General features: G+C 39.7%; 1 non-coding gene across 1 annotated transcript; it reads right to left on the bottom strand.

The window, feature by feature from the left end:
• Nucleotides 1–10,276: 10,276 nt before the first annotated feature.
• On the bottom strand, nucleotides 10,277–10,348 carry TRNAY-GUA (transfer RNA tyrosine (anticodon GUA)). Its single transcript has one exon. It is a non-coding gene; the product is annotated as a tRNA-Tyr (tRNA).
• Nucleotides 10,349–10,652: the final 304 nt, after the last annotated feature.

Raw genomic sequence — 10,652 nt, 5'->3', positions numbered from 1 at the left:
TTCTAAAAGATTAGCCAGAGTACACAGTCACACACACACACTCGCTTCTCATATTATTTGTAAGTCACTGCCCAAATCAGCTTTGACTTTAAAGCCAAACCAAAAATATGATTCTACTTGTACAAAAAAGGCTTGTTTAAGAAAGAAACTGTGCTAAGTAAAGCCATGCATAGGTGTTATGTAAAATTTATTAACATAGCTTTAATGAATAACACTTAATTGCCTAATGATGTTACATAATCATTTGCAAGGTATAATTACTTTACCATTGACTCAAAGTTCACACAGGATGCAAAAAACTTGCTAGCAACTGACTTTGTATAACCTCTCTGAACCTCCATATCTTTACTTGGAGAATTCAAGAAAACTGAAATAAGGCATCTTCAAAAGACTTTCAATTCGAGCAGGTTCTTAGTGTATGATAATCTGTTCTCATGCTGCCTGTAACATCACAGGCAATGCCAAACTGTGCAACATCTCTAACTTTGGCTTTATTTATGGGTACATTAAGATCAAGATTACCAACATCTTTTAACGTATTTTTCTTGCGCATCAAATGTTATGTTCACTATCACCTGTGGTAAAACAACGACAAAAAGAATCAGAAACAAAGCCTACCTTGAGGCTCACACCAAAGAGATGTGGAGAAAAGGGAACCCTTCTACGTTGTTGGTAGGAACATAAATTGTTGCAGCCGCTATGGAACACAGTATGCAGCTTCCTCAGAAACTAAAAGTAATAGAACTACTATATAATCTAGCAATCCCACTTCTGGGAATATACTGAGACAAAACTGCAATTATAAAAGATATATGAACCCCTCTGTTCACAGCAACACTATTCTTAATAGCCAAGATATGGAAACAACCTGTATGTCCATCAAAAGATGAATAGATAAAGAAGATGCTGTACAGATACATTATGGAATACTACTCAGCCATAAGAAAAGAGACGGCCATTTGCAGCAACATGAATGCAGTATAGATTATCATACTAAGTGAAGTAAGTCAAAAAGTGGAAGACAAATAGCGTATGGTATCACTTTTATGTAGAATCTAAAATATGGCACAAGTATAAAACAGAGACTAATAGACTTGTGGTTGCCAAGGGAGAGCGGGGAGGGAGACAGATGGACTGGGAGTTTGACATTAATACACACAAACTTTCACATTTAGAATGGATAAACAAGGTCCTATCCAATTCCCTGGGATAAAACATAATGGAAAGAATATTGGAAAAGAATGTATATATGTACATAGTGGAGTCATATTGCTGTACAGCAGAAATTAGCACAACATTGTAAACATTGAGAAAACTCCACAAAATTGCCTTACTGAACAAAGAAAAAGAGCTTAAAAACAGAAAACTTGTCACAGCTCATTAGACAGAATAGTAACTTTAAAAAGTATTCCAAAACAAAGAACAAGGGTCCCTAAAATGACAATGAAAACTCTGTGAATTTTGGAAATGCCTGAATCATTCTTCCCAATTACTACTTCCATATGACTCTCAGCTCTGCACAGTGTGAGGTGAGATTAAAAGGTTTTGATTATTCCAGGGGGTCGTGGAGAGATCATATGGCACAGGAGGCCATAATTGAGTAGGAGCAGTAGGAGCCAGACGCCTCCGAAGGAGATTTTCACCAGACAGTGAAAGCGTGACTGCAAGCTCAAGGCACAGGGGAGGGGCAGATGGTGCTGGTCAGCAGATCCAGCTTTGCAGCTCATGGCAAGGGTGAGCTTCCTCGCTTGTAAGGGTCTTAAATGCATTCAAAATAGAAATTACCTTTCAATCCTTCTCCTGCCTCAGTCTTCAGTGGAAAAAGTCTTCTTTTAAACTATGGGCTTTAAAATAAATGACCCTCTGAAGAAGTGACCGTAATTCTTCAAGCATCACATGTACAATCAGAGAGCAACAAACACCATGAAGAATCAAAGTCAGTGATACCTACCAATTTTACAGAGCTTTTATGAGAGACTTGGTGATCAGATTACATGACTAAAGGGTGAAGTTCAGCAGAAGAGCTCATTATTTCTATTATTGATAGAGCTGCTAAGGGTCATGGCCATAATACAAATGCAGAAAAGGAAAGGGAACAAGTTCCATTAGACTTAGAATCTAGTTTATCATTGTTATCATTTTGGCCATAGCGCTTATTTAATATAAAAACAAATTGAATGTTTAAACCATTTGTTTTCTGTTTTTTCATATCTTTTCAAATATATGTATAATTTTAAGTAAAAGGCAAAGAAAATCTCCCTAATCATTATCATATTTCAGTTCCTTATGTGCTGGATCACTTCTTAGTATGTTTGAGAATAGTTCAAGTTTACCTTCAAAGGACACATTTGAACGTGATATTGATAGTAACTTCACGCAAGAAAGTTGTGTAATAGTAACTTCACACAAGAAAGCTGTTTGTAATCTTCAATAACTGAATCTATTTAATGAAACCAAAGACAGACCTGCTTCTCAATACATTCTCCTAAGAAAATCAGGAAATGAGTTTCAGAGGCTGAATAATTCAACCCTATGCCATTTTTTTGATTAGTTAACTAATTACAATGATGGATCTCAAATTGTATTCGACATCACAATCACATGGAAGGTTTGTGAAAACATGGATTTACCGGGTCTCATATAAAATAAAGATGGCCTATGATAAGACCTTGCATTCTTCGGAACTCTGCATTCAAATATAAAGAAGAGATAAGAAAGCCTTCCTCAGTGATCAATGCGCAGATAGAGGAAAACAATAGAATGGGAAAAACTAGAAATCTCTTCAAGAAAATTAGAGCTACCAAGGGTAGAAATGGTATGGACCTAACAGAAGTAGAAGATATTAAGAAGAGGTGGCAAGAATACACAGAAGAACTATACGAAGAAGATCTTCATGATCCAGATAATCACGATGGTGTGGTCACTCACCTAGATCAGACATCCTGGGATGCGAAGTCAAGTGGGCCTTAGGAAGCATCACTACGAACAAAGCTAGTGGAGGTGATGGAATTCCAGTTGAGCTATTTCAAATCCTGAAAGATGAGGCTGTGAAAGCGCTGCACTCAATATGCCAGCAAATTTGGAAAACTCAGCAGTGGCCACAGGACTGGAAAAGGTCAGTTTTCATTCCAATCTCAAAGAAAGGTAATGCCAAAGAATGCTCAAACTACCGCACAACTGCACTCATCTCACACACTAGCAAAGTAATGCTCAAAATTCTCCAAGCCAGGCTTCAACAGTACATGAACAGTGAACTTCCAGATGTTCAAGCTGGATTTAGAAAAGGCAGAGGAACCAGAGATCAAATTGCCAACATCCACTGGATCACTGAAAACGCAAAGGAGTTCCAGAAAAACGTCTATTTCTGCTTTATTGACTACACCAAAGCCTTTGACTGTGTGGATCACAACAAACTGTGGAAAATTCTGAAAGAGATGGGAATACCAGACCACCTGACCTGCCTCTTGAGAAATCTGTATGCAGGACAGGAAGCAACAATTAGAACTGGACATGGAACAATAGACTGGTTCCAAATAGAAAAAGGAGTACCTCAAGGCTGCATATTGTCATGCTGCTTATTTAACTTATATGCAGGGTACATCATGAGAAATGCTGGACTGGATGAAGCACAAGCTGGAATCAAGATTACAGGGGGAAATACCAATAACCTCAGATATACAGATAACACCACCCTTATGGCAGAAAGCAAAGAAGAACTAAAGAGCCTCTTGATAAAAGTGAAAGAGGAGAGTGAAAAAGTTGGCTTAAAACTCAAGATTCAGAAAACTAAGATTGACATCCTGTCCAATCACTTAATGGCAAATAGATGGGGAAACAGTGGAAACAGTGAGAGACGTTATTTTGGGGTGCTCCAAAATCACTGCAGATGGTGACTGCAGCCATGAAATTAAAGGATACATGCTCCTTGGAAGAAAAGTTATGACCAACCTAGACAGAATATTAAAAAGCAGAGACATTACTTTGCCAACAAAGGTCTGTCTAGTCTAAGCTATGGTTTTTCCAGTAGTCATGCATGAACATGAGAGTTGGACTATAAAGAAAGCTGAGAACCAAAGAATTGATGTTTTTGAATTGCAGTGCTGGAGAAGACTCTTGAGAGTCCCTTGGACTGTGAGGAGATCCAACCAGTCTATCCTAAAGGAAGTCAGTCCTGAATATTCATTGGAAGGACTGATGCTGAAGCTGAAACTCCAATACTTTGGCCACCTGATACGAAGAACTGACTCATTTGAAAAGACCTTGATGCTGGGAAAGATTGAAAGTGGGAGAAGAAGGGGACGACAGAGGATGAGATGATTGGATGGCATCACTGACTCAATGTACATGAGTTTGAGTAAACTCTGGGAGTTGGTGATAGACAGGGAAGCCTGGTGTGCCTCAGTCCATGGGGTTGCAAAGAGTCAGATCCAACTGAGCGACTGACTGAACTGAATGATGAGACCTGATAATAAGACCTATAAATATTCACAATATTTACACTATGAACAAAATCCAGGTGATACTGATGTTATTGATCAGTGTATATCAATAGTAGACCACTTTTGAGATGCTCTGAATTAGAAAAGAAGAAATATGTTGATTTAAATCTCCGTACAGAAATTATTATTAAGTACAGAGAATCTTGGTAACTGGCATAGGATGAGATATAGAATCTTAGTTGAACAAAGTACAGCTTCAGAGGGAACCTTTAGCAAAATTTTTAAAAATGAATAAAAAGATATTACAATTGAATTAATTTTAGGAGCTTTAAGAAATAGAGCTGTTGTGTTATTTATAAGTTAACTGGCATCAGCTGAGTATGTCACTAAGTGAAATTTAAAAATAGGTACAGCATAAATTCACTGTGTCAAACCAATCCCACTTGGAGGTTTACGACATACAATTCTTTATAAAATGAGTAAATCTTACTAGTATGCCCTGACTCAGTTAACACTCTATGGATGACACTCTGCAATTGTTGAATTTAATCGCATATTCCAGTTTTCATATTAGTTTTGTGAAATCATAAAAGCTATATGTACCAGCTAATTTATTTAATACATATTTTATAATGCAAGAATTCTACCTATTACCTTGATGATCACAGGTAACTCCAATGGTAATACCACGTTAGCAATACTACAAACTATAAACAGCAATAACAAGAAATAGCATAACTTTAATAAAATTGTTAAAAAATCTTAAGATGACAAATAACTAGTCATCTTCCACCTCAAGTTCAGTCTTCAGAAGGACAAAGTACCTGGAATAGGCTTTCCCAAAGCCTCAAAAAATGCACTAGCAGGATTTCTGTTGCTTAACATTGCTTAATGAAATGCAGTCAGATTATGTTATTTTTGTTGTTGTTGTTAGCAATAGACAAGAAAACCAGGTCTGTAGCTATAGTTTTGTCTTTGGGATTTATCTACAATCATTTCAGTATTGGTGGGTTTTCTCCCTCCTGTGCTCATAATGGGCCTTGAGGCATGAATAAACATGCTTCTTTTTCCTGTCAGAATTTTGAACCAAGTAAGAGAGAGAAATATCCAGACAGATGAAGGTCAAAACGACAGCTTCACTTTTTAAGAGACATGGGGTCTCTTTGCAGTAACAATGGATTTCCTATCACTGTAAACAAACATATCTTCCTAGTCACAAATAGAGCTAGACCATACCCCATCTCTCCTGTCCCCATAAATGGACAGGATTTCATCACCATGAAAAGATGAAAAGAATTATTGTATCACTGCATCTGTAAATTATTTCTGATGGTAACACACTTTGAGGTGAAAATATCCAAGATAAAAACAAAAAAATATACATCATCAAACTAAATAGTTGTTGCTATGTCATGCATACAACATGACTTCTGCTTCTTCAGGAGCCTAGGGAATAAATTGTCCATGTTTGATTGATTTTTATCAGAAGTACTAAATACTGAAAGTTCTTCATTCTTAGACTGGTGTAATATTTCTATATATTACACAAATCCTAATGAAATTGAGAGAGTCAGTTCCTAGGCAGGTTGATAAGGAGTCTAGGGGTCCCCAAGGAGAGATCAGATCAGATCAGATCAGTCGCTCAGTCATGTTCGACTCTTTGCGACCCCACAAATCGCAGCACGCCAGGCCTCCCTGTCCATCACCAACTCCCGGAGTTCACTCAGACTCACGTCCATCGAGTCAGTGATGCCATCCAGCCATCTCATCCTCTGTCGTCCCCTTCTCCTCCTGCCCCCAATCCCTCCCAGCATTGAGAGAGTCAGTTCCTAGGCAGGTTGATAAGGAGTCTAGGGGTCCCCAAGGAGAGAGGGGTCTGGAATTCTCAAGGAGGAAGAAAGGACAAACTTTTTTCCTTCTCTACATTCCTTAGGATTATATAACAATAATGTATCCTGCCTAAGGACAGTCTTTGGATTAAACCTTCTGTTATCTTAAAATGTTAATTATGGGAGTAGACCTGGTCTTTACAAGGATGTATCTTGCCTGAGGACAGTGTTATCTTAAAATGTAAATTATGGGAGTAGGTCTGATGAGGTATTTACAACCTCCAGACATTCTTTGGATTATATAACTTCATTGCTAACACTCGCAAACGGGTACTCTTTCTGCCCCCTTCTGATGCCTATGTCAGAAGCTTTCTCTATCTCCTTTATACTTTAATAAAACTTTATTACACAAAAGCTCTGAGCGATCAAGCCTCGTCTCTGGCCCCGGATTGAATTCTTCTCCTCCGGGGGCCAAGAATCCCGGTGTTTTCGCGTGATTCAACAACAAGCTTTCAAAATCATGCTTTTTTTCATGCTGAGGCAAATTCATAGATAGCAGGAATAATGTGCTTATAAAATGGTTTATGTTGGAAGCTTTAAAGCACTAAAGATCATGTTTTAGACACACATAACTCTCCTGACATTGATCTCAAAACATAGGTGCATCTTTCCCAAACATGGTGATTTCCCTTTTAACTCATATTAGTTATATCTTCAACTGAAACCTCTGTTCTGGGCGCAAGACACATACCAAATTGTTTACTAAATATCTCTGTGCTGTGCTTAGTCACTCAGTCATGTCCAACTCTTTGTGACCCCATGGACTGTAGCCCACCAAAGACCCCTCTGTCCAAGGGATTCTCCAGGCAAGAATATTTCAGTGAGTTGCCGTGCTCTCCTCCAGGGGATCTTCCCAGCCCAGGGATCAAACCCAGGTCTCGCGCATTGCAGGCAGATTCTTTACCAACTGAGCTTCCAAGGAAGCTCCACTTACTGTCTTTAGTGGGAAGCACAACAGACATCTCACACTTAATATACCCAAAACAGAGCTCTAAATTTCTCCTATTATTCTACCCACTTTTCTTCTCATCATCTTCACCATCTCATTTAAAACACACTTGATTTCATCTTTAACTCCCCTGATTCTTTTTATAATTCACACTGTATAAACAAATCTTGTTGACACTAGCTTCCAAAGAGACTGGGATTATGCCCATGTCTCCCCACCATCACCATGCCCCGATTGAAATCACCTTCATCACTCCACTATTCAGTTGGATTTACTGCTATAGCCTCCAAACTGGTCTCCCAGCTTTTGTACTGCCCCCTTCCCTTCAGTGTTTTCTCATTTCTGCAGCCAGAGGGATTCCTTTTAAACATGTCAGATTGAGGCAGTCTTCTTAAAACCCTCCCCTGGTTTCATTCTCCATCTCACTCAGTGTATTAGATTCCTCGGGCTTCTGTAACAAATTACCACAAACTGGGTGGCAGAAAGTTATTCTCTCACAGTTGGAGAGGTTACAAGTCTTAAATTAAGGTATCAGCAGGGCTATCCTCTCTTTGAACGCTCTAGGGGAGAATTATTCCTTGTTTTTTCCTAGGTTCTGGTGGTTGCCAGCAATCCTAAGTGTTCCTTGACTTGAAGTTGCATCACTCCTGTGTCTGCCTCCATCTTTACATGGTCTTCCCTGCTTTGTCCAAACTTCCCTCTTCTTATAAGAACACTAGGTATTGTAGTAATGCATCCCACCCCAAACAAATCTATAAGCACCTTAGCTTACATTGATTATATTTACAAAGATCCTATTTCCAAATAAGCTCATATTCACAGGCACTGAAAAGTAGCATTTGAACATATGTATTTGTTTTGGTGAGAAGGACATAGTTCAATCCACAACAATCAAAGTAAACACAAAATCCTTACAATGGCACACAAGTTACAATTTTTTTTGCTATTCAAAGTGTGATCTACAGACCACCAGTATCAGCGTCACCTGGGAACTTGTACAAAATGTAAACTCTAGACTTCCTAAATCAGAGTCTTCATTTTAATGTGACTTGGATGGAGGAGCCTGGTAGGCTGCAGTCCATGGGGTCACTAAGAGTCGGACACCACCGAGAGACTTCACTTTCACTTTTCACTTTCCTGCATTGGAGAAGGAAATGGCAACCCACTCCAGTGTTCTTCCCTGGAGAATCCCAGGGATGGGGAGCCTGGTGGGCTGCTGTCTATGGGGTGGCACAGAGTCAGACACGACTGAAGCAACTTAGGAGCAGTAGCAGCAGCAGTACATGATTTACATGCAAATTAAAATTTGAGAAGTACTGCCCCTTGGAGAAGGCAATGGCACCCCACTCCAGTACTCTTGCCTGGGAAATCCCATGGACGGAAGAGCCTGGTAGGCTACAGTCCATGGGGTCGCTAAGAGTCGGACACGACTGAGCGACTTCACTTTCACTTTTCACTTTCATGCATTGGAGAAGGAAATGGCAACCCACTCCAGTGTTCTTGCCTGGAGAATCCCAGGGATGGGGGAGCCTGGTGGGCTGCTGTCTATGGGGTGGCACAGAGTCAGACATGACTGAAGCAACTTAGCAGCAGCAGCAGCAGCCCCTTGGAATGATCTAGTTGATTTATGATTTATGATTTTTCTACTTTCTTCATAAATGACTATGCCTTACATCTCTCCATCACTTCAGTTATACTGACCTTTATTTTTTCTGAAATGCCTGAAAAATTCCTCTCCAAAATGTGCAACTTTTCCTAGATACTGTTTTAAATTAACATCTCCAACTATTCTATCCATCTTCCTTGCTTTATTTTTTTACTACAGAACTTCCCACCATCCAATACACTAAATATTTTACTTATTAACTTTGTTTGCTGTTTTCTCTATCACCTAGAATATAAACTACTTGAGCACAAGGATTTGAGTCTGAATTTTAGACTCCTGAAATGATATGGGACACTCAATGCAGGCCATACAAAAAATGTGTCAAGTGAGCCATTTATTTGCCCAAATACATTAAGTAACTCTTGCTATTTGAAATCAACTGTATCAAATGCATCATGTAATGCTTTTTAAAATAGATATATAAGAATCATATTAGCTTATGATTCATCAGGCAAAAAATTATCATTTACCTAAGCATTTGTGAATCAATTTTTTAAATTTTATTTTAATTGGAAGATAATTATTTTACAATACTCTGATGGCTTTTGCCATATATCAACATGAATCAGTCATAGGTATGCATATGTTTACCCTCCCCCCTTAAACCTCCCTCCCACCCCCCTCCTGACTCCTCCTCTGTAGTTTATCACAGAGCATCTGCTTTGGGTTCCCTACGTCATATAGCAAATTCCCACTGGCTATCTACTTTACTATGGTAACATACCAACCAGGTCAGTTCTGGGTGTTCATTGGAAGGACCGATGCTAAAGCTGAAACTCCAATACTTTGGCCACCTCATGTGAAGAGTTGACTCATTGGAAAAGACCCTAATGCTGGGAGGGATTGGGGGCAGAAGGAGAAGGGGATGACAGAGGATGAGATGGCTGGATGGCATCACCGACTCAATGGACATGGGTCTGGGTGGACTCCAGGAGTTGGTGATGGACAGGGAGGCCTGGCATGCTGCAGTTCATGGGGTCGCAAAGAGTCGGACACGACTGAGCAACTGAATTGAACTGAACTGAATATTTGATTGTGTATATGTACTATTTCTTTTTCCATTCATCTATCAATAGACATCTAAGTCGCTTCCATGTTCTAGCTACTGTAAATAGTGCTACAATCAACACTGAGGTACATGCATGTTTTTCCATTATGGTTTCCTCAGTGTATATGCCCAGTAGTGGGTTTTCTGGGTCATGTGAAGTGAAGTCGCTCAGTCGTGTCCGGCTCTTTGCTACCCTGTGGAGTGTAGCCCACCAGGCTCCTCTGTCTATGGGATTTTCCAGGCAAGAATATTGGAGTGGGTTGCCGTTTCCTTCTCCAGGGGATCTTCCCAACCCAGGGATCGAACCCAGGTCTCCTGCATTACAGGCAGATGCTTTAACCTCTGAGCCACCAGGGAAGCCCTGGGTCATATGGTAGTTTTATTCCTAGTTTTTAAAGAATCCTCCATACTGTTCTCCATAGTGACTGTATCAATTTGTTCTCATCATCTCTCTCATGGTAAAGCACACTTTAGCCCTAGTATACCCTATGAGAATTGTTGTGGTTGTTATTTGGTCACTACGTCATGACCAGCTCTTTTGATACCCTATGGACTATAGCCTGCCAGGCTCCGCTATGCATGGAACTTCCCAGGCAACAACACTGGATTGGGTTGCCATTTCCTTCTCCAGGGGATCTTCCTGACCCGGGGATCAAACCCT

This window comes from Bos javanicus, chromosome 6 (genome assembly GCF_032452875.1).
Source record: "Bos javanicus breed banteng chromosome 6, ARS-OSU_banteng_1.0, whole genome shotgun sequence".
NCBI lineage: Eukaryota > Metazoa > Chordata > Mammalia > Artiodactyla > Bovidae > Bos > Bos javanicus.
This window is presented reverse-complemented; position numbering and strand designations above follow the sequence as displayed.